Below are 23,040 nucleotides of genomic sequence, written 5' to 3' on the forward strand. Positions count from 1 at the left end.
GCCTATTGAATGCGCACTGCCTGCAAAACAATTTCAATTATATTAAGGCAGCACAGAAATTTAAGCAATGGGGCTCAAATTAGAACAAAGGTAATTAAATTTTATTAAATGAATAGTTCATTAATCAAGATTCTAATTCACTCTGACAAAGCCTATAAGTTTAATCGGGGCTTATAAAAACTCATAGTATGAATTTACTTGGAGAATTTGCCAAGACTCAGCTGTATGAAATCTAACTGTAAAATGTGCTGCTTACAGAGAAGATCGTGTACATAACAGAATGTCTGTAACACAATACAAAATCGCAGTAGATCTTTTCTAATTCATCAAATCAAGCTGAGAATGCGACTAAATACTTCAGAATGCTGTTAATGAGGACACACTAGAGCACCTGGGTACTTCCACACATGGAGGCTGCAATTGACAACAGAATCTGGAAATTTGAATGCACTCATTTCTGCGTCAGGTCCAGAGAGTGAGCAAACAGCTTACAATGCAGATGCAGCTGGGAAAAAATGAATGGGGCCTACATTTTTTGAATGTGGGGTCAGGAGGACCACTCCTTCTCTGCCCTACATTCACGTCAGTACATTTTCAAATGTTTCCTTGTTGATTGCGGCCTAACAAGTGATCCCTTCAAAGGGATGACCATTAGATCAAATATTGTCTTAGTTTCTCTGACGTCATCTGCCTCAGGGCAAACAATCTTCCTGCAAAGGGGACCTCAAAAGGGGCATTAGGCCTCTTACTTCTATATCCTTTAAGTGTGGCCACTAATTTTTTAGCTTTCACCAATATGGCAATAAGCCCATTTCCAGCTAGTAATGAGTGTGCACTGCCTACAAACTGGAGACTTGAGGTCGTTTGGTGCTCAAAAAGCAGGAACTCTGCCACAAAATTTCTAGGCCAGTACTTTTGGTGGAACATGGAACAAAGGTGCTGGTATCATCTCATGCACGATGTACATATAAATTGTAACTTTGTGAATCTGACCGAGGCAATTGGGATTCCATTGGTGAAATGCATTGCAAAAGTCATAATACTTCTTCGACATAGTCACTGAAATGCAGTTAAGAAGTTATGCACGTACTCAAAAGCCTGTTTATTTTAGATATATGCATTTGCTTCACAAAAAAATGAACAAATAACATACAACACCACAACAGCTAACTATTTCAGGCTACATTGTGGTTAGCATTTTGCTCTACTGTCTGAAAACAAAACCTACACTTTACTGTGATTGTGACACCTTCTGATAATTTAAACGTAATCAAGTTCATTAAAGTATTGTGGACTTCATGTAGCGTTTTTTTGGCTCATTCAACAATACAATTTGCCAGTTTAAATGAATTATTTTTTTCTCAAGACTTAGAATTATCCAAACTTGTACTGTAGCCATATAAGTTGACCTGATAGTGTTCTACAAGACTCTCTTCTATCAGCCAATTGCAGCCTTGCAAGGGTGGAAGGAGAAAAGAAGCTCTGGCACACGCACCCCACCTATCTGGAGGCTGAAATTCATTAGGAGATAATAACAGTGGGTAGTTCAGCATGGATATATGGAAGCTATAAATGCTTTTATTACGCTGGGCTGTTCTAACTTGTGCATCTAGTTGCACCACACCTAGAATACTGTGAACAGTTTTGGTCCCCTTATCTAAGGAAAGATATATTGGCATTGGAGGCAGTCCAGAGAAGATTCACTAGGTTGATCCTAGGTATGGAGGGATTTTCTTGAGGGGAGGTTGAGTCAGTTGGCCTGTACTCATTGGATTTTAGAAGGATGAGAGGTGACCTTATTGAAACATATAAGATTCTTAGGGGGCTTGACAGGGTAGATGCTGAGAGGTTGTTTCCCCTTGTGGGAGAGTTTAGGACCAGAGGGCACAATCTCAGAGTAAGGGGTCGCCCATTTAAGACAGAGATGTCGAGGAATTTCTTCTCTCAGAGGGTAATGAATCTGTGGAATTCTTTACCGCAGAGGGCTGTAGAGGCTGGGTCGTTAAGTTCAAGGTTGAGATAGACAGGTTTTTAATCAGTAAGGGAATCAAGAGTTATGGGAAAAAGGCAGGAAAGCGGAATTGAGGATTATCAGATCAGCCATGACCTCATTGAATGGTGGAGCAGACTCAATGGGCCAAATGGCCTACTTCTACTCCTACATCTTATGGTCTTATGTAAGAGATGATCCTAATGAGATGAACCGTATGGTTCAAAACAGAACTCTCCATACTTCCCAACAGTTTGAAAAGAAAAATGTATGCAGCTACAGTGCTCCATATCATGTTAAGAAATGTCAAGTGCTTAATAGTGAATTGCTTTGATCTGAAGTTGTCATACAAGTTAATGAGGCAGCCAATTTGCAGGCAGCTAGATCTCACAAATAGCAACTGGGTACATTACAGGCAACACTGGAGGGTCAAAAATTGGCCAGAGCACCACAGGGAATCTTTAACTAATCCTGAAGAACAGTACCTTTGATAATGGAGCTCTTCCTCAATGCTGAACTGGAGTATCACCCTATTTCCATGTCTTGAAGTTCTGAGTGGGGACTTGAACCATCAAGCTTCTAACTCAGCAACAAGAACACTACCTACCCTGGGCCAAGCTGCTACCATCAATGCAATAACAGAATAAATGATGTAGTATCTGCAGAGTTCTCTAAGGTCTGCAAGATACTAAAATTTTTAATTGAGGTCTTGTTTTGGTAGTTCAAGTAGAAGCAAAAGATCCCATAGAACCATTTGAAGTTATGGGTGTTCGTTGAGTCCCACCAACATCTGAAGCATTTGCAATCATCTTCAACCAGAAGTGTCAAGTGGATGATTCACCTCAGCCTTCTCCTTAAGTCCCCAGTCTAACAAGTGCCAGTCTTCAGCTAATTCGATTCACTCCACGTGATAATCCAGAAATGGCTGGAGGCACAGGATACAGCAAAGGCTATGGGGCCTGACAACATCCCAGCTGTAGTAATGAAGACATTTTCTCAAGAAATAGCCGCATCCCTAGAGAACCTGTTCCAGTACAGCTACTGCACTGGCATCTACCCAACAATGTGGAAAATTGCCCAGATATTTCCTATCCAGAAAAAGCAGGACAAATCTAATTCAGCCTAATACCACTCCATCAGTCTACTATAAATTATCAGTGAAGTAATGGAACGTACCATTGACAGTGCTATCAAGAAACATTGACTCAGCAATAGTCTGCTTAACGATACTCAGTTTGGGTTCTGTCAGGTCCATTCAGCTCCAGACCTCATTACAACCTTTGTCCAAATGGACAAAAGAGCTGAATTCCAGAGGTGAGGTGAGAGTGACTGTGTGTTTGACATCAAGATAGTATTTGACTGAGTGTGGCATCAAGGAGCCCCAGCAAGATTGAAGTCAATGGAAATCAGGAGGAAAGCTCTCCAATGGTTGGAGTCATACCTAGCACAAGGGAAGATGATTGTGGTCGTTGGAGGCCAATCATCTCTGCCCCAGGCCATTGTTGCAGGAGTTCCTCGGGGTGGTGCCCTCAGCCCAACCATCTTCACCTGCTTCACCAATGACCCTCCCTCCATCATAAGGTCAGAAGTGGGGTGTCCTCTGATGGCTGCACGATGTTCAGTACAATTCAGAACTCCTCAGATACTGAAGCAGCTCGTGCTCATATGCAACCTTCAGGCTTGGGTTGATAAATGGCAAGTAACATTCATATCACACAAGTGCCAGGCAATAGCCATCTCCAACAAGAAATAGTCTGACCATTTCACCTTGATGTTTAATGGCATTACCTTCGCTGAATCCACCCCATCAACATCCTGGGGATTATGATTGAGTAGAATCTGAATTGGGCCAACTATATAAATACTATGGTTACAAGGGCAGGTCAGAGACTGGGAATTCTGCAATGAATAACTCACCTCCTTAGTCCTCAAAGCCTGTCCACCTTCTACTAGTCATGTGAGCGATGAAATACTCTCCACTTGCCTGGTTGAATGCAGCACCAACAATGATCAAAAAGCTTGACACCATCCAGGACAAAACCGCCTGCTTGACTGGCACCCCATTCATCACATTAAGCATTCACTCCCTCCACCATCAGCACACAGTGGCAGCAGTGCATACCATCTACAAGTTGCACTGCAGCAACTAACCAAAGCTCCTTCGCCAGCACCCTCTAAACCCACAAACTCCACCACCTAGAAGAATAAGGGCAGAAAATGCATAGAAAAACCACCATCTGCAAGTTCTCCTCCAAGCCACATAACATCCTGACTTGGAGCTATAATTGCCATTCCTTCATTGTCTCTGGATCAAAATCCTGGAACTCCCTTCCTAACAGCACTGTGGGTGTACCTACACCACATGGACTGCAGTGGTTCAAGAAGGCTTCTCAAGTGCAATTAGGATGGGCAACAAATGACAGACTGTGTGTCGCTGGAAAATCTAAGAATGAATAAACAAAAAAAGTATCCCACAGTCAAATCACCAAGACCAAATTAACCAGTCATTCAACTTAGCTTCTGTTCAGGAGATCTAGCTGTGTGCAAAATGCCTGCCATTTTTGCCACACACAAAAAGCTTCAGGACTTATTAACTGTGAAGCATATTGAGACCTCTTGATAACATAATAAGAACCATGATCTGACTCTGATGAAGCTAAAGCATAACTTAGTGGCACTTTTTTCAAAAAACAAGATTTTGCCATACATTAAAATGCACCTCATAATAGAGGGTTAATCCGTAACCAGGTAAGAATGCTATGATGGGAAAAATACAAAATTGGGAGGAGCAAACTCCATTGAGAACTTAGATGTGCAGATCTGACATTATTAGAAGAATGAAAAAGGATTATTATTCTGTCCCAGCCCCTCCATTAAAGCAGTAATTCTGCAGCTCCACAAGTTTGCAAACTCTGGGCAGTAGGCATAAAAATTTTACATGAAAACAGCGCAAAGCATTCATTAAGGTGCTTTCCATAATCAGTGTCAGCTTCACTGCATCACATTTTTGCAGAGAAACACAATGGCAGACCGTGCCAGTAAGGCTGTAGGAACTGCTACGAGAATAATGACCTAATGATTCTGAACATTGCAGACAACCAGGAAATTTAATCCACTGCTATTGCATTGTACACTTCATTAAAAGTAAACATAATAGTGTATATTTAATCATTTATAATATACGCTGGGGCATGGGCATACAGAGATAAGTCTCATATCCCTGCAAAAAAAAAGATAACCCCCATTTATGCAAACCAAACAACCTGCAACATGTACATATAATTCTTTGATGTACATTAGTTCTGAACAAAAGTGCTGCTGGATTTAATACAATCTGAGCTTGCTGTGATTAACTATAAAGATATTCCCAGAAGCACTTTCTAAGTAAGTAGGATCTGAACTGCACAAACAATACAAGAGGCAAGTAGTAAATGTAATTCTGTCAAATTTAAATGCATAAGTTTTTTTTTCCCTTGAAGCGGAATATGCTCCATATAAAGCCTTACAACCTTTTTGCATTTATACAACTCATTGCACATCTAATTTATTCTCTATATTAAAAGCAAGTCCAGTCACTTCTGTCCTTAGAAAAGAGCTTGCAGTTTGTGCATAGCAAGATCCAACAAGCAGCAAATAAAATGAATGGTAAATCAATTTTGAGGCTCGTGGCCAAATGAAGAATGCTGACTCATGCAACAAACTGCTCTTCTTTGAATAGTTCCAATAGATCTTGGCACTTCCAATTGAACAAGCAGGCCTCATCTGAAGCACTGCACCTCCAACAACGCAGCACTCTCTTAGTACCGCACTGAAGTGTCTGCCTAAATAATGAACTCAAGTCCTGGAAAAGAATTTGTATGCATAACCTTGTGACTCTGGATGCAGCAGTACTCCCCGCTGAGCTTCACATCTAAACATGCAGCTTAAATGCATAAAAAGTCACTGTAATTAAAATAAATCTCGTTTATATTCATCCTCCCATTATAAATACCATTCGTTTTTCTAATCCTAACACATGGGAGGTGCAAACTTCATAGCTGTGTTCCACTAAAAAAAGTCTAAATATCATTCAGGATTTATTGTACATTTTGATGTCTGCATCATTATTAACAAATTACATTCTGCCTTTACCACTTGGCCCACCAACCCTTGCAAACAGCCGCCAGTCATATTTGCTGTTCACCATCCTGGAGTTATTGTCACTGTGTAAAGATGCCGTTTTGCTTTATATGTTAATATAAAATTATTACAAGGTATATACCAGTGTATGCAGCGCTATTTCTCACACGCTCCCTACGAGTCCTTTAGTTGCCATTTTTCTACTAACAATGTAACTATGTAGACAGCACGTCAGAGCAAAGCAGACGCTGCTCCCTGCTGCTCACTAGGGCTATTTTTTAAAAAAATACATTCGGCATAATTAACGAAAACCAGAATTTTTCAAGTAACAAGAGGATTAATTGTCGTTCACTTGGTATTGTAATTTTAGGATGCTAGCTCCTATAATGCAGTCATCTCTGAAACAATCTACCGGGGAGGAGCAGCTTAACAGGAATACTTTAATAGGTGGAGATTTCTTTGTTTTTCCCCCATCCTGAGAATCTGGCTACGCTTCAAAGAGCCTGTCGTTTCTGCCGGTACCACTGAATGTTATAACCTAACAGTCACACCCATCGTAGCACTGCACGGAGTTGGGGAGCGGGGAGAAAACTCCCACAAATGATACGAACCACAGTAGGAAAGTGCTAAACAAGTCATTTTGCAGCGGTCACAATCCGAGCCCACCTCTGAATCACCCAGACCCCGTGATTACACCGTTTGGCTCTTTCTGGCTGCTGCAGCCGAGGGAATGCCTTCATTCTGCTGGTTATGTGGACGATTGAACGAACAGGCGGAGATCGCAATCGTTTACTTTATCCAAAACCAGGCTTAAGGATTGTTGGAGAGGGACCATGCCGATTATATTGCGCTGTAAGTTACCCGAAGTCTTTGTAATTGACAAATGAGCAACAACGCCAGACCCACGGCTTTTCCATCTTTAAATTAAAAAAAAAGACACACAATTCCTGCTCACTATCAGTCAGTATTTTGTACGCCCATAAGGCGACTTAATAGCCATATATTGGCTGCATTGAAAATAGAACCATCCCCAGAATTGTCTCTTAAAGGAAGGACATTCACAGAGCGGGCTGAGATTGCTCCAGGTAATTGACACAATGAGTAGAATATGCAGTTTCACCCAGTACCTGTGGCGTCAGGAGCTTGGCAGGTTTGCAGCATGGGCGATGTTCATGAGGAACACGTTGTGATCGAGGAGTCACCACTACCCCTGCGTTGACAGCTCCAGTAACGTGTGGTGCTGCTGGTGGGACTGAAAAGCGGAATGCGAGCTCTCGGGCAGACTGCGCGATTCGTTTGCCCCACACACCACACTCGCCCGCCTCCAGCCCGGCCCAATGAGATCGCGTCGCCTCCAGCTTTAATCCCACAATTCTTTCTCGGCAATGCAACAAATTCCTTACTGCATGAGAGAGAGAGAGAGAAATGCTGCAATTGCTATTGACTTCCGCCACGTGATGAAACGCTGCAAAGTTAATGTTTTGTAATGTCGTTGAAGAGCTCCCAGCAATATGAAGAGGTTCTGAAATTATATATTACTCATCAAACAGATGTCGTGGACGCTTAGCAAGGGGCTGCAGACACAATGAACCTTTCATGCATAACATAAATATTAAGAATGGGACCCTTTATGATCTTAAATTGTCTTAATCACAAGTTACTGTTTATCAACAAAACTACAGTGTACATAATCTGATGAATAGCTTGAGATGAGGAGCACTTTAAAATGGCATTGACGTGTGAAGCAATTTATTGGTGAACATGATGTGTTGCGTAGATTTTTGTAGCATATTGATTAAAATATAGTTATAGAACAAAAATAACCTGAGGCGAAAAGATCCTTGAGTTCTGTTACACTTGCATACATATAAGATGGATAAAGTCTTTGAATATTTTTGAGGCCGAGCTAGATAGCGTCTTGATTAACAAGGGGGGTAAAGGTTATCGGGGGTAGGCAGGAATGTGTGGTTCAGGTTATGTTCAGATCAACCATGATCTTAATGAATGGCGGAGCAGGCTCGAGGGGTCGAGTAGCCTACCCCTGCTCCTAATTCATACGTTTTTATAAGTCACACTCTGGGGAATAGGAAATGCCAAGTCTTCTTGCAGAATGGACATTGGTGCTGAAATATAGTATATCAAGCTTAAACAAAAACCTTAAGATAAAGCATATGTTTACTTTACAACTTGCTTTATCCGAAATCACATTGTATGGAGATTAAGGCTCATTTCATAGACTTCCCCTTTAACTCATTATTTTGAAGGATCTTAAAAGTGGAAGTCCTTAACTCCTATATACTTTTCTTTAATCTTCATACTTTTAAAGCCAAGCTTGGTGTCACCTAAATAGTGCTTCCTGATTTTTATTATTTGTTCATGAGATGTGAGTGCTGCTGGCAAGGCCAGAATTTATTGCCCTTTTAATTTTTAATTGCCCTTGAGAAGATGGTGGTGAGTCATGTTCTTGAACCACTGCAGTCCATGTCGTGTCGTGCTGTGAGGGACAAACTGAAGGAACGGTGATATAGTTCCAAGTCAAAGTGGTGTGTGACTTGGAGGAGAATTTGCAGGAAGTGGTGTCCCATGAGTTTGCTGCCTTTGCTCCTCTAGGCGGTTGATGCCGTAGGTTTGGAAAGTGCCGCCAAAGGAGCCTTGGTGAGTTACTAAGGTGCATTTTGGAAATGGTAAATATTGTTGCATGGTGTACCTGTGATGAGGGAGTGAACGTTTAAGGTGGTGGATGGGGTGTCAATCAATCGAGATTTACTCTGTTTTCTCTTTTAGCTGATGAAGTCCTGTACTGTAGGTCCAGCCTATGCACCTAGGTTTCTCAGTTTTAAAAAGCTTTGCCAAGATTGCTTTCTGGCTGTCTCTCGAACAAAACCTATCCACTAATCTTTCAAGTTTGTTATGATCAGGTTATGATCTCTGCCCTCTCTTTGGTTGATCACAACAGATTTTTTTTTGTGTATCAAAAGGATTACTTGCCAATTCAGTAAGGACTTAACTGTTTACTTGCTGTGATCATAAAAGAACCAATAGGTCTAGTTTTCTTAAGTTTAGCAAAGAGGTTAGCTTTATCATATGTAAACTGATCTAAGTAAAGTAATAAAATACAGACTGACTTTTGCACACCCACACACAAAGATACAGATTACAGAGTGGAGAAGGATAGGTTGGCCAAATTAGAGTCCATTTAAAAAAAGTAAAAGAGTATACAGTCTCTAGCTTGGTGACTTGGCTGTCTTCAGGCTGAATTCGGTGGTCTTGTTGCTTCTGATTTAAAGATGCAGACGACAGAGTTGGTTGTTCTTTGGGAGATGGTAGTGCTGGGTTGGATTCTTTTAAGAAGCTTCTGTCTGAAGCAGGCATCCCTGGATGATCACAGTCAGCAAACAGGGCTTGAAGCTTACCAGGTAGGTTGGAGAAAAAGGAAGGCACAGTAAGGTTGCCAACTGGATGTATTCCTGGAGATTTCGTCACATGACCCCCCCCCCGCCCCGCCCCACCCCCCCTTGCTCCACCCCCCCCTTGCTCCACCCCCCCAAATTCCTGGATGCCCCATCTAGTCGAAAAGCTTTTCCTTTCCATCTCCAATATTCTTATAACTAATAAATGGATGTGTGTACAGAAAATGGAAAAAGACACACCATTTCTTTTTAATGTCCCTATGACTTTTTCCTAGATTACTTGCTGCAGTATCCAGGAGACTGATCTGTACTTCCTGGAGACTGCAGGGGAATTTAGGGTGTTGGCAACCCTAGGCAGGAGGGCCCCACTTAGGCCTTCTCCCTAACCAGCTTGTCCTCAGTTCTGCTGAGAAAACATGTGCTTAAAACATACAAAGGATTGGCTTGTCATCTAAACTTCCTTCTCCAATTGCTAGAGGGGTTAAAAGAAAAGACATTGTCAGTGTATTCCAAAGGTGACTTGGAAGCTAATTTAGCCAGGGTCTCATTGTCCAAGTGATTAGTCTTAATGGCCCATCTCCAGCAGTTGAATACATCAAGTGAGTTCCACAGATGTCTCGCTAATGAGTTCTGAGTTATGAGTCCTTCACATTCCCCTGAAGTCATTGTCTTTGCGGGGTTTTGCTGACTTCACTCCAATGAATTGGAATGTGGAACATAGAAATGCAAATTGGGTTAGCCATCTTGGACTATGAATTCAAGTCACTTAAGTCTCTGTGCTTTTAAAAAGCCTGTTTTTATAGGTTTAATTCAGGTTTCCAGCCAGTGGATTAAAGATCATTATTTGGCATAAAGCACATCATGATTAGTGGGGCAATATAATTGTAAATTTATGGCCTGAAAGTTAAAAATCCCTAGGCCTGAATTTTTTCTGCATCGGGCGGGCTCAGCGGGAGCGGGCGGTGTCGTCATGGAGCCGACCGCCATTTTACGCGGGCAGGCCAATTAAGGCCCACCCAGCGTAATACGCGAGCGGTAGCACTGAGTGCTACCTGTGCAGGCGGGGGGAGGAGGGATAGAGTCAGGACCAGCGCTCTTTCACACACGTGCGCAAAAGAGCACTTCAATCTCCCTGAGGCATGGAGCTGCCTCAGGGAAATTGAAGCGCTTTTGAAAAAAATTAATGAATGTAATAAAAATTTAATGAAACATGTTCCCTCATGTGACAGTGCCACATGAGATGGGGCGTGTTTTTATTTTTCGGAAAACCTTTTTATTTAATTGTATAAGTTTTAGGAAACCTCATCCCACTCGTGAATGAGGTTTCTTAAAATTTGCCTGCCTGCCAACCGTAAGGTTGGATGGGCAGCGTAAACTTGAAATTAATTACTTCGTTAATGGCCTTAATAGGCCTTTCAATTATTGGTGGGCACGCAGCCGACTCCGGTGCACACCTGCCAAATGAAACATCACGAGACAGCGCAATGACATCAGGACGCACGCCCAACATCATCGCGTGTCATGTTACCTGCTGGCATATTGGGCCCGCCCCCGCACGCCAACTGTAAAATCCTGGCCCTGGTGTAAATAAGCTACTCCCATGGCTGTTTCTAAAGAGCCACCAGTCTTCATGCATTTAAATAGTGCAATCTTTGTAAATAGCATCTGGATGCTCACTTTCTAACTGCTCAAAAATTCAGTTGTGTTATTGTAAGGAGTACAGAAAATTTGAAGGCTACCACTATGGTTAAGCAATATTATTTGAAGCTGTTACTGTTCTATAGTATTAAATCGTCAGTTCTCCAGAATAGTGACAGTTCCCCTTTAAATCTTGGAGATCCCTAAGGACATTCCTTCTGCTCTACCAGGAAAACATTTTTAAAATTCTACAGTAAGCAATTTTATCTGGGGTTGTTCCAAGTCAAAATTTGCAATTGACCTGCAGCCTCTGTTCAGGTTCAAGTTGCGAGACAATAAATCCCCCAGCAAGGGTTTTATTATTGTGTACTAAGTGAGCTCCCTAGAGTCTGGACAGGAGGTAATCACATCCATAATTAATAAATATACCCTTGGTTAAGACCTTTTCTGTGGTAGTTTAACTACAATTATAATCCACCATCTGGTTCCCCATTGCCTCCCATATGCCCCGGATTATCTGTGTTCTTCAAGCGTTCCTCTGTTGATGTCCCCTGACCACCATGAACCTAACTGGCTTAAGAATGCACAACAGATATGGCACTTTCTATTAGATTGAACAAAAGTACCAACTTGGCCTTGGCCTCACTGACACTCTGAGGTCCATAAATCCTCAGGGACAATGGAGTAATGTCCAGGTGAATTAAATAGGTCCTTATTATCCATCTTTCTAGCTGATTCAGTGATGGGCCTTCAACTTAGTTAACAAAGCAAAAATTATGTTCTAACGTGCTCTAACTGAGTCCTGGCCAATATTTATCCCTCAATCAACATCACAGAAAAACAGTTTATCTGGTCATTATCACATTGGTGTTTGTGAGTTGTCATGTCCCAGTATATTTTGAACTTCAAACTATTTTTTGTATTTTAAACTGAATACAAATAGCTGCAAAAAGATGGCCTCCTGAGGATCACCAATTCAAAATTAATCCTGTTATTTCAGCAAAACATTTTTCCTTATCAGGATTACTGAACAGAAGCACTAATGCTAGCTTTACAATCTTTACAACAGTTGAAAATTTAATCCTTCCGCTGTTCAAGTTCACGTCACTTGATATCAGCTTAACCCTATTATTCTTCTTCCTTGCATTATGGCAGACTATTTTGAATTGTGAAGAATCTAAGAATTCTGCCTATGCTGCTCAACACTTTCTAGCTATACATGCTCAAAATGCCAAATCTATCAATGAAACGTATCAGAAACTTAAACCAACTGGTAACCACACTAGAAAATGCAAAAAAAATTGGCAATGGCAAAAGAAGCTAGAAGAATTCCAAGGAGATTATTGTGTCACATATGACCTTGGATTTGAGATGAATCAAACCTACTAAGACATTTTTATATCGAGGGTTATGTTCTGTGCGACAAATTTAAGTTTGATTTTATGTGAAAATCTAATTTTGATCTCCTAGTGCTGAACATCAAAGAACTAAGGTTGCAAGTCTACTTGGACCCTTCCCAGGCATCCTTCCCTTACCGAAAAAGATTAGTTGAATGTTACAACATTTTTATATAGCTCTTATATAGCATTTTTATATAGCATAAAGCTAAATATATTTTAGGTGTGTGTATATGTTTTATATATATATATATTTTATATATATATATATATATATGTGTGTGAATATATTGTCAGTGGTGACTCTGTGGTACTATCGTCTAATTCAGAAGGCTATATGTTCAAACCACATTACAGAACATATATCGTGCCTCTGTACAATATTCATTTTGTTTTTATCACATTCACAACATTTTCTCTGAGCTCTGTCATCAACAGATCCTTCATCCTAAACTAAAGGCCAGTTATGAAAGAGAATTTAACTATAGTTGAGGGCATCAGAATGGATTTACCATCAGCTGTAAACAATTTTTTATTTCCATTTATTTCTTCTTTAAGTCTGCAAAAATTTAGTCTTTGAAAATGCAGATGCAGAGTAATGTAAAATTATAGGCCTTGTTTATGCCTTTTTCAAATATCTTTGTTACTTAAACACACGGCTTTCCAAAAGTATATATCCCAGAAAATAATTGAGCTGCATTTTGCAGTCTGAAACTAAACATCATGTAATTTTTAACCTTTTTTCTAAAAACTAAGAAGCTTTTAATTTAAATGAAATTCAGACAGCTGAGTCACAGGCTGTTCCAGTGAGAATGGCCGGCACAGACTGGCACAACAACATTCATACAGCTTTTCATTAAAACACTAACTAATTTACCCTCCGAGGCTTTAAAAAAAATAAGATGCAGCAGCTGAGTCCCTCCCCAAAGAATCTGACTTTATGCCATCTGGTTGAGATCCATCCCTGAATCACATCCTCTTCAGCCTGAGATCTATCCTGCTTGTGTTAGCCAGTCAATGCACTAAAGGTGTCAGCACTGATAATGGAAATATAGGTTCAGCTTGGCTGTCCCAACAATTTCTAAGTTATTTTTAAACTAGAAACATAGCTGACATGAAAGACAGAAGATTCATATTAAGTTGTAAAAAGGTTTAATAATTGAAAGGAATGTTGAGGTTTGTAAGAAGTATAATTAAGTTGATCATTTAGTTCTTTTTTTAAATTAAGGACTAAATTGTAACTTGAGTATCTGCACAAAGTCAAGGAATTGGAATTTTACTTACAACATACCACTGCTGCATTCTAAATAAATCCAAATAATTATTAGACTGGATCACTGCTTATGGGGATTATAAACATGGCCCTCTGTTTAACACTGTTTACACTGCTAGATTTTACTGCAATGAATCTGAAGTGGACTGCACTCTGACATAAACTTGACAGTGTAAATACTGTGAAATGCAAATTCTGAAATTATGCACTGTGAATTGTAACTTTTGAAGATTCCATGGCAGTATAAATTTTGAGAAACTACGGTATCAAACTGACCAGCTGGATTAACCACACACATTTGCTGACAAACTTTTTTTTAGATGAAGGCCATCTTATGGTCACTGACACCTCAAAGAGATATCTGTATTCTCTCCAGGCAGTTCACATGCATTGTACATTCATGGCCCTAACATCCAACAGCACATTGTGAAATGTGTTGGAGTGTTGTGTTTCAGGATCTTCTGACTATTTCTCTACAGAAAGAATTTGGGATGTGGGCTATTACCATATGTCAAACAGCACCCTCATTAACTGTCTACAGCTAAACAGAATATTCCAAATGTGGCATCACTGATGATCTGGAAAAAGTTGTCTTAGCAATAATCAAATGTTCTTGAGATTACCTGATTTGCCTCATTGGTAACAGAATCAGAATGATTGAATAGTTTTGGTGAACAATTAATAATCACGCCAAAGTCCTTTTGTACCTTTGGCAATGAACATCCTTGATCTATGTACTCATACTTGCTGTTTCATGTTCTAGTATGGATATTATTACATTCATCTGCATTAAAATCAATATTTCATTCCTTAGCATATCCATTTAATTAGTCTGGATTCCTTTGATTGAGATAAATCTCCACTTATCACTTGCCCATGCAGCGTTTTATGAGCGGTATTTTGTTTATGATGACTCAATGAAAGAAAACCTAGAGCAAACTTTGGTGAATCTTTATTGATCACCACACCTTGAATAGAATTTCCCTCCTATTTATCATCACCACTACTTTTCTATTACAGAGCCAGTTTCAATGCAGTTAGCTAGGTTGCAATTAATTCCACAGACTTTAATCATCTTTAAAAGTCTCCCAAATGGAACGTTATCAAATATCTTCTCCAAATCTGAGGAAGTTATGTCCATTGGCTTGTCAGTTAGTTCATGAGTAGTTTTGCTCCTTCAAAACACTGTAGTAGATTTTGAATCCATGCTGACTGTTCCATCTGGTCAAGGTGCCCTCCAGATATTGAATTCTTTGAGTTTTTAAAATAACAGATGCTTTACTGAACTCAACGTATGTCATAGACTCCTGGGCCAAAATGGTTGGATCTGGAATTTGTTCAGTCTCCTTTTTGTGAAAAATTATCTGCTATTTTCTGGTCTTCAGAAATATACACTAGCGTCAGAAAGGTGCACCCACCATGACTGCTGTACAGGTTTTGTGTACCTGATGGCAATCCCAATGTAAACTTGCTGCTTTTCCAAGATCAGCCACTGGGAGTACTTTTTTTGTAATTGGACCTTCCCTTTTTTCCTTTATTGTCACTTTAGATATGTTCGAAAACTTTTACACAACTATCAGTCCTCAGTTCTGTTATATTTCTGTCTTCAAATATTTTTTGCTTGGCTTTTGATTTACCTTTGATTTCTTTATTCAACACTATCTTCTTGATCTGCTGATGTTTGTTCATTGTCAAATACGAACCTTATTCCCTCCCACACCTCCTAAAATAGATTTTAAAACCTTGTTATTTTCATTTGTTGTTTCATTCTCTAAATTCCATTTCCCATTTTTTCCCTTAGCTCTAAAATTTGCTCAATTAAAGTCTTGCACACCAAAAATCTTATTTTTGGTCTTAGCTTTTATTACAATATTATATCCCAAACCATACAATGATTAATGGAACCTATTTATTCTTCATTTCCAGGTTAGCAGTCCATCAATTCTGGTAGGTTGCTAATTATGAAATCTAATATAGCATCTGCTACAGCTCGTTGCTATCAATCAGTCAATGATTACTTTTGTAAAACTGCTTGCAATTTTGCCCCTTTCTTATTGTGCCTGATTGGTCCACTTGATATCTGAAACATAAAAATTTTCCATGATTATCTTTCTATGGTCTCCTGTGGCCTCCTGCTAGCTACTGTTATACCATAACTATTAATCTGAGACTGGTGTATAAAGATTGCAATGAAAATACTTTTGAGCAGAGTTATACTGCGGCTTGCATAAGAAATAGGAGCAGGAATAAGCCATACAGCCCATTGAAGCTGCTCTGCTAATCAAAAAGGTCATGGCTGATCTGATTTGGCCTCAACTCCACTTTCCTGCTGGCACTCCGTAACACTTGACTCACATATGGTTCAAGAATTTGACTATCTCAGCCTTGAATATATCCAGTTGCTCCACTGCTCTCCGAGGTACAGAATTCCAAAGATTCATGATCCTCTGAGAGAAGAAATTCTTCCTTGCCTCCATCTCAAATGGGCAACCCCTTCTTCTGAAACTGTGCCTCCAGGGTCTAGATTCCCAGGGGAAACACCTTCTTTCAGCATCTACCCTGTCAACTCCCCCAACTCAGAACCTTACGGGCAGAATTTTACGTCCCGCGGGCGGGCGTGCGCCCGACCCGAGAGGGCGTAAAATCGCGTGAGATGACATCGGGCGAGCATCCCGACATCATTGCGCACTTGCGCGTTATTTCGCTTGGCAGGCGTGCTCAAAAGTTGGAAGTGCGCCCACCGACAATTAAGAGAGCGACTAAGCCCATTAATGGCGAAATTGTCTGAATTTTCGTAGCCTGTCCAACCTTACGGTTGGCAGATGGGCAGCAAATCGGCTAGGCGGACTTTGCATTTTTCATCAAAACTCATCCAAGGGCGGGATGAAATCTCCGTTATGAAATAAAATAATAAAAATAAATATCTGTGGACAGCATTTTTAATGAGGTATATTTTCAGGTGCTTGATTGTGATGCATGGACATTTTTTTTGCAGCTTTTTAAACCTTTATTTCATCGTTTGAAGGTCTGCAGCTCCCTGAGGCAGCTGTCTGCCTTCAGGGAGCTCTCTCGCAGCGCTCACCCGCACCCACCATGACGTCATCACCCGCCCTCTTCCCACCCCCACCCCGGCAGCGCTGAGCTTTTCAGCGCGCGTTTCACACTGGCTGGCCATTAATTTGCCAGCCAGTGTGAAATCACGGTCGGGGGCCAATCGCGATCAGCAGTCCATTCCCCAACCGGTCCCGGGCCCGTTGATTGCAGGCGCCTGCCAAGGCTAAAATTCTGGCCTATATGTATCAATAAGACCACCTCCCATTTTCCTAAATTCCAATGACTATAGGCCCAACCTGCTCCCCATTCCTCATAAGACATCCTCTTCATCCCCAGGAATCAATTGAACCTTATCTTCTGCCACAAATGCAGGTATATTCCTCCTTAAGTGAGGAGACCAAAACTATACTGTACACAGTATTCTGGGTGCAGTCTCACTAACGCCCTATGCGGTTGTAGCAAGACTCCTCTACTTTTAGACTCTGCATCCCTGGCAATAAAGGTGAGCATTGCCTTTGCCTTCCTAATTACCTGCAGTATCTACATTAGGGCATCACAAACCCTGGGTCAGGGGCTGCGAGCTGATCATTTGGCATCACGAAATCCAAGGCAGCAATGGTGACTATGGAGTGAACACTAGGAATATAGGACTTTGGAGTAGGAGTAGGCCATTCAGCCCTTTGAGCCCGCTCCACCATTCAATTAGATCATAAGATCATAAGACATAGGAGCAGAAATTAGGCCATTCGGCCCATCGAGTCTGCTCTGCCATTCAATCATGGCTGATAAGTTTCTCAACCCCATTCACCTGCCTTCTCCCCGTAACCTTTGATCCCCTTACCAATCAAGAACCTATCTATCTTGGTCTTAAATACACTCAATGGCCTGGCCTCCACAGCCTTCTGTGGCAATGAATTCCATAGATTCACCACTCTCTGGCTAAAGAAGTTTCTCCTCATTTCTGTTCTAAAAGGTCTTCCCTTTACTCTGAGGCTGTGCCCCATGGCTAAACTGATTGTTGGCACAACTCCACTTTCCTGTTTTCCTCCCAACCACCCGACCCAGCATAATCCTTGACTCCCTCGTCTATCATAAATCTAACTCTTCCTTGAATAAATTCAATGACCCAGCCTCCACTGCTTTCTGGAGAAGAGAATTTCACATACTAATAACCCTCTAAGAGAAAAAAATTCTCCTCACCCCCATCTTCGAAAGGAGACCTCTAATTTTTATACTGTGTCGCCTAGCTCTAGACCCCCCTACAAGTGGAAACATTCGCTGCTATCAGCTATTAAGTCCCCTCAGGATCTTATATGTTTCAATAAGATCACCTCTCATTCTTCTTAACTCCAATGGGTATAGACTCTGGCTTGAACGTGATATTTTTCCCAAATGTCAAGGAGACTACTTTTCGCTGCACTGATTGGTCATTCTTTCAGTGTCCCGATTGGCTGTTCAGTTCAACATTCTGATTGGCTGATTGGGGACGACCTGGGGTATGCTTGTAAAGGAGGAGGTAGTTTGATTGTGTTCCGTGGCGAATGGTGGGATAGTCTCAGGATCGGCACTGAACTTCAATTACACGCATGCAGATGATTCTTAGCTCTGAGGTGCCATCCAAGTCTTCAAAATTTTTTTTAAAAATTTGTTCATAGGATGTGGGTGTCACTGGCTAGGCCAGCATTTATTGCCCATCCCTAATTGCCCTTGAGAAAGTGGTGGTGAGCTGCCTTCTTGAACTGCTGCAGTCCATGTGGTGTAGGTACACCCACAGTGCTGTTAAGAAGGGAGTTCCAGGCTCTTGACCCAGCGACAGTGAAGGAACAATGATATAGTTCCAAGTCAGGATGGTGTGTGGCTTGGAGGGGTACTTGTAGGTGGTGGTGTTCCTATGTGTCTGCTGCCCTTGTCTTTCTAGGTGGTAGAGGTCGAGGCTTTAGAAGATACTGTTGAAGGAGCCTTAGTGAGTTGCTACAGTGTATCTTTAGATGGTACACACTGCTGCCCCTCTGTGTCAGTGGTGGAGGGAGTGAATTTTTATTGTGGTGGATTGGGTGCCAGTCACGTGGGCTGCTGTGTCCTGGATGATGTCGAACTTCTTGAGTTGTGTTGGAGCTACACTCATCCAGGCAAGTGGAGGATATTCCATCATGCTCCTGGCTATTACCTTGTAGATGGTGGACAGGCTTTGCAGAGTCAGGAGGTGAGTTATTCTCCACAGGATTCCCAGCCTCTGACCTGCTCTTGTAGTCATTGTATTTATATGGCTGGTCCAGTTCACATTCTGAGCAATGGTAACCCCCAGGATGTCGATAGTGGGGGATTCAGTGATGGTAATGCCATTGACATCAACAATTGAATGTCAAGGGCGATGGTTAGATTCTCTCTTGTTGGAGATGGTCATTGCCAGGCACTTGTGTGGTACGAATGTTACTTGCCACTTATCAGCCCAAGCCAGAATATTGTCCAGGTCTTACTGCATGCAGGCAAAGACTGCTTCTCTTTCTGAGGAGCATGATTGGTGCTGAATATTGTGCAATTATCCGCGAACATCCCCACTTCTGACCTTATAATGGAGGGAAGGTCGTTGATAAAACAGCTGAAGATGGTTGGGCCTAGGACACTACCCTGAGGAACTCCTGCAATAATGTCCTGGGACTGAGATCATTAACCTCCAACCAGCACAGTCATCTTCCTTTGTGCTCGATATGACTCCAACCAGCGGGGAGTTTTCCTCCTGATTACAATTGTCTCCAGTTTTGCTAGGGTTCCTTGATGCCGCACTAGGTCAAATGTGGCCTTGATGTCAAGGGCAGTCACTCTCACCTCACCTCCTGGAGTTCAGCTCTTTTGTCCATGTTTGGACCAAGGCTGTAATGAGGTCAGGAGCTGAGTGGCCCTGGTGGAACATTAACTGAGTTTCAGTGAGCAGCTACTGCCGACAGGACCATTTGCGCCTGCACAACAACACCGCACACACCACCACTACCCCACCCAACGACCACCTGCCACCCCCTCTACACTGGCTCAACAACTCCCCCTTACTCTCACCCTGGGGTCGCACCAATTTTCAAGCATCCAAGTGTGGTCACAGTGGGAAGATGTTTGGAAAGTACTGACCTACATGCATGCTAACCTTTTTGTGCCTCATGTACAAGGAAGCCCAGATGCCTCTGTACCACAGCATTCTGTCTCCATTTAAATAATATTTTGCCTTTCTTCCTAGCAAAGTGAATAATCTCACATTTTCCCACATCGTACTCAATCTGATAATTTTCATCCACTCACTTAACCTAATTATATCCTTTTACAGACTCTTTGTGTCCTCCTTACAACTTGTTTTTTCATCTATTTTAGGAAACTTGACTACAATACACTCAGTCCCTTCATCCAAGTTATCAATGTAGATTGTAAAGAGTTGAGGATCCAGCACTGATCCCTGTGGCACGCCACTAGTTACAATTTGCTAACCTGAAAATTACCTGTTTATCCTGGCTCTGTTTCCTGTTAGTTAGCCAATCTTCTATCCATGCTCATGTATGATCCCACACCATGAACTCTTACTTTACTCTGTTATCTGATACCTTTTGGAAATCTGAATCATTACATCTACAGTTTCCCATTTATCTACTCTGCTCATTACTTCATTATAGAACCCTAATAAATTTGTCAAACACAATTTTCCTTCCATTAAACCATGTTGACTCTGCTTGATTGTGTTATGGTTTCCTAAAAGCCCTGCTACTATATCCTTAATAGTGGATTCTGGCATTTTCCCAATGGCCGATCTTAGGATAACTAGTCTATAGTTTCCTGCTTTCTGTTCCCTTCCTTTGTTGTGTGTTACTGAGCTCTGTTTCTATGGCCGGGATTTTCCATGCCCATCGGCGTCGGGTGTGTTTGGTGGCATGAGCGTACAATATGACAAGAAGGTAAAAAATTGGTTTCACAACATCGTGAACACAGTTTGCGATTGTCTGCTCCGCCCACCGATGCCAGACTACGTTCCCTGCCATCGGACGTCGGGAACCTCATTGCAATACATCAGCATATCATAATAAGGCACGCCCATCAGACTCATCCCCTCCCACTGGATCGTCCGCCCAAGTTGGCAGGAAAACACACCAATGTGTTTCACAACAGCTTATATAAGGTGTGCACCTGGCGGGTTACACTTCACTCGGGACTTCAAAGTTTGTTTGCCTATCTTGCTTCGGTCAGCACTCGCAGGCATCAGCTCCAGGCTTCACAGATAGCACCACACCACTTTTAGTGGGGCTGACTGGTAGGTCTCTACTTGCCAGATCAACCAGATGTAGGTGGCTTTTCAACAGCCGTAGGGCAAGGGCTTGCTTGGGGAAGGGGAAGAAGTGGCCTCAGGCAAGGGAAAAGGCTGCAGGACCAGAACTGGGGAAGGATGGTATCCCAGGTGCGTGTGGGGGCACATGTTGATCTGTCTATGTGCCCTCAAGATGGTGAGGGCTGAGGAGGCAGTCTCCAGAGGAGATGAGGCCAGATGGACATGTGAGGGTATGTGTGTGAGAATGGGTGGTGATGCCCCTTGAGCTGGCAGTGAGTGAGATGCCAGTGAATGTGTGATGGGCTTGAGTGTGTGAGTTTAGAGTTTTTAGTGATGAGATGGTTGTCATACCCTGGTTACATGGATGAGATCATCCATCCTCTATCTGCATTGGATGACCAACCTGAGTTGCAACTGTGCAACATTGGCACTGTTCACCACTGCCATCGCCTACCAAACCAGAGTAGTAATGTAGCTGCCCCTCCTGCGGCCAGAGTGGGGGTGGAGGACATCACAGCGGGCCTCCACAGTGTCCAAAACGCACTCAAAGGCTGCAGTCTTCTTGCCTTTCGGGGCCATGTCTTCTTTGCTGCCGTCCTGACACTGAGCGCGGCTGTACTTTAAATGTGGTGCCTGGCATGATGAAACAGCGAGGTGGTGGCATGGCAGGTGAATCAGAACCTGCCCGCCATGGAAACGGCATCTATCCTGAGAATGCATAATTAATACGGAGGGTTTAGGACGATACAGCGTGAAAAGCCACCACTGCGGCTGGTGGATAAAACATTGTTTTACCCATCCGCTACTGCACTTAGTGCAAATCTGGGTCGATTCTGCCCTATGTCAGTAGATCTTTGAGAGTGCACACTTAAACACTCCTATAACATGAAAATAATTGCTTATATCCATGAATTGATTCAGGCAGCCTCCATACTTTTCAGAAACAACTTTGCATTGGACTTTTTTTGTACAACAGCCAGGCAAACCTGTCCACTTAGAGGGATTATACTTGTTGGGACAAAAGGTAGAATGGAATTAGATTACTCATCTGCCTTCAAAGTCTTATTGTGGAAAGTAATTCACATTGATTTTGTAGTGATATTGTAATGATAGCATTATTTCCACAAGAAGCCTTCTGTCTGCCTATTATAATTTTGTTGCTATTTTACTACTCTCTAACAAATTGCTCCTGCTGTCTCCTTTCTACTGTTCTGTCCACCCGTTCAATACCGTTTATGGTATGTAATTCTCTAACTATAACACTACTCCTGCACCTAACTTAAATAGCTCCATCTCTTGGCCAACTTCCACTTGCAGACATGTTTCTGCAACAACAATAACATCAATATTTTCACCCCTCAATCCAAAGATTCATTCCTAAGGCTTGGCCATTAACATAAAAACATGTAAGTTCCTCTTTTCTTCACTTGATCCTCTATTATACATGTTTTTTTCTTATTCCTTGAATAGCTATCATTCTACCTCTTAATTGATTTATTATTAGGGCTGACCCTTCAGCCCTTTCTTTCTGTTCATAACTTTACTTGAGCTTTCCCTGATACTGTTTATATGGTCCTACTTGCATAAATTCCTTCCACCCTAAAACGTTCCAGATAATGATTATTTGCCCCAAACAAACCATTTTAACAGCTATTCAATTATTTTGCTCTTTCTTTTACCTTACATATATCCCAAGGATGTCGACAGAAGCTTTTACCTTTGGATGCCCCTACTCCTAGCTTATGCCCCTTTCCATGTTATCTTTACCTCACCCAAGGCACACCAACATATTAAGCTCAAAAATTAATCATTTTTATATAAGCTTAAAATACGTCACTTTTAACCTTAGTACAATCAGT

At 41.7% G+C, this 23,040-nt stretch overlaps 1 protein-coding gene across 13 annotated transcripts in view; it reads right to left on the reverse strand.

The window, feature by feature from the left end:
• LOC144688485 (band 4.1-like protein 1) overlaps positions 1 to 7,477 on the reverse strand; it is a 289,382-nt gene extending 281,905 nt beyond the window's left edge. For 12 of the 13 annotated variants that reach the window (XM_078555104.1, XM_078555102.1, XM_078555094.1 and 9 more), the window contains exon 1: positions 7,237 to 7,477. The gene's annotated coding sequence lies outside the window, so the exon portion shown is untranslated. The remainder of the gene's footprint in view (positions 1 to 7,236) is intronic. The other variant, XM_078555092.1, reaches the window with a different exon arrangement.
• Positions 7,478 to 23,040: the final 15,563 nt, after the last annotated feature.

Source organism: Cetorhinus maximus, chromosome 13, assembly GCF_964194155.1.
Source record: "Cetorhinus maximus chromosome 13, sCetMax3.hap1.1, whole genome shotgun sequence".
In the NCBI taxonomy this organism is placed as follows: domain Eukaryota; kingdom Metazoa; phylum Chordata; class Chondrichthyes; order Lamniformes; family Cetorhinidae; genus Cetorhinus; species Cetorhinus maximus.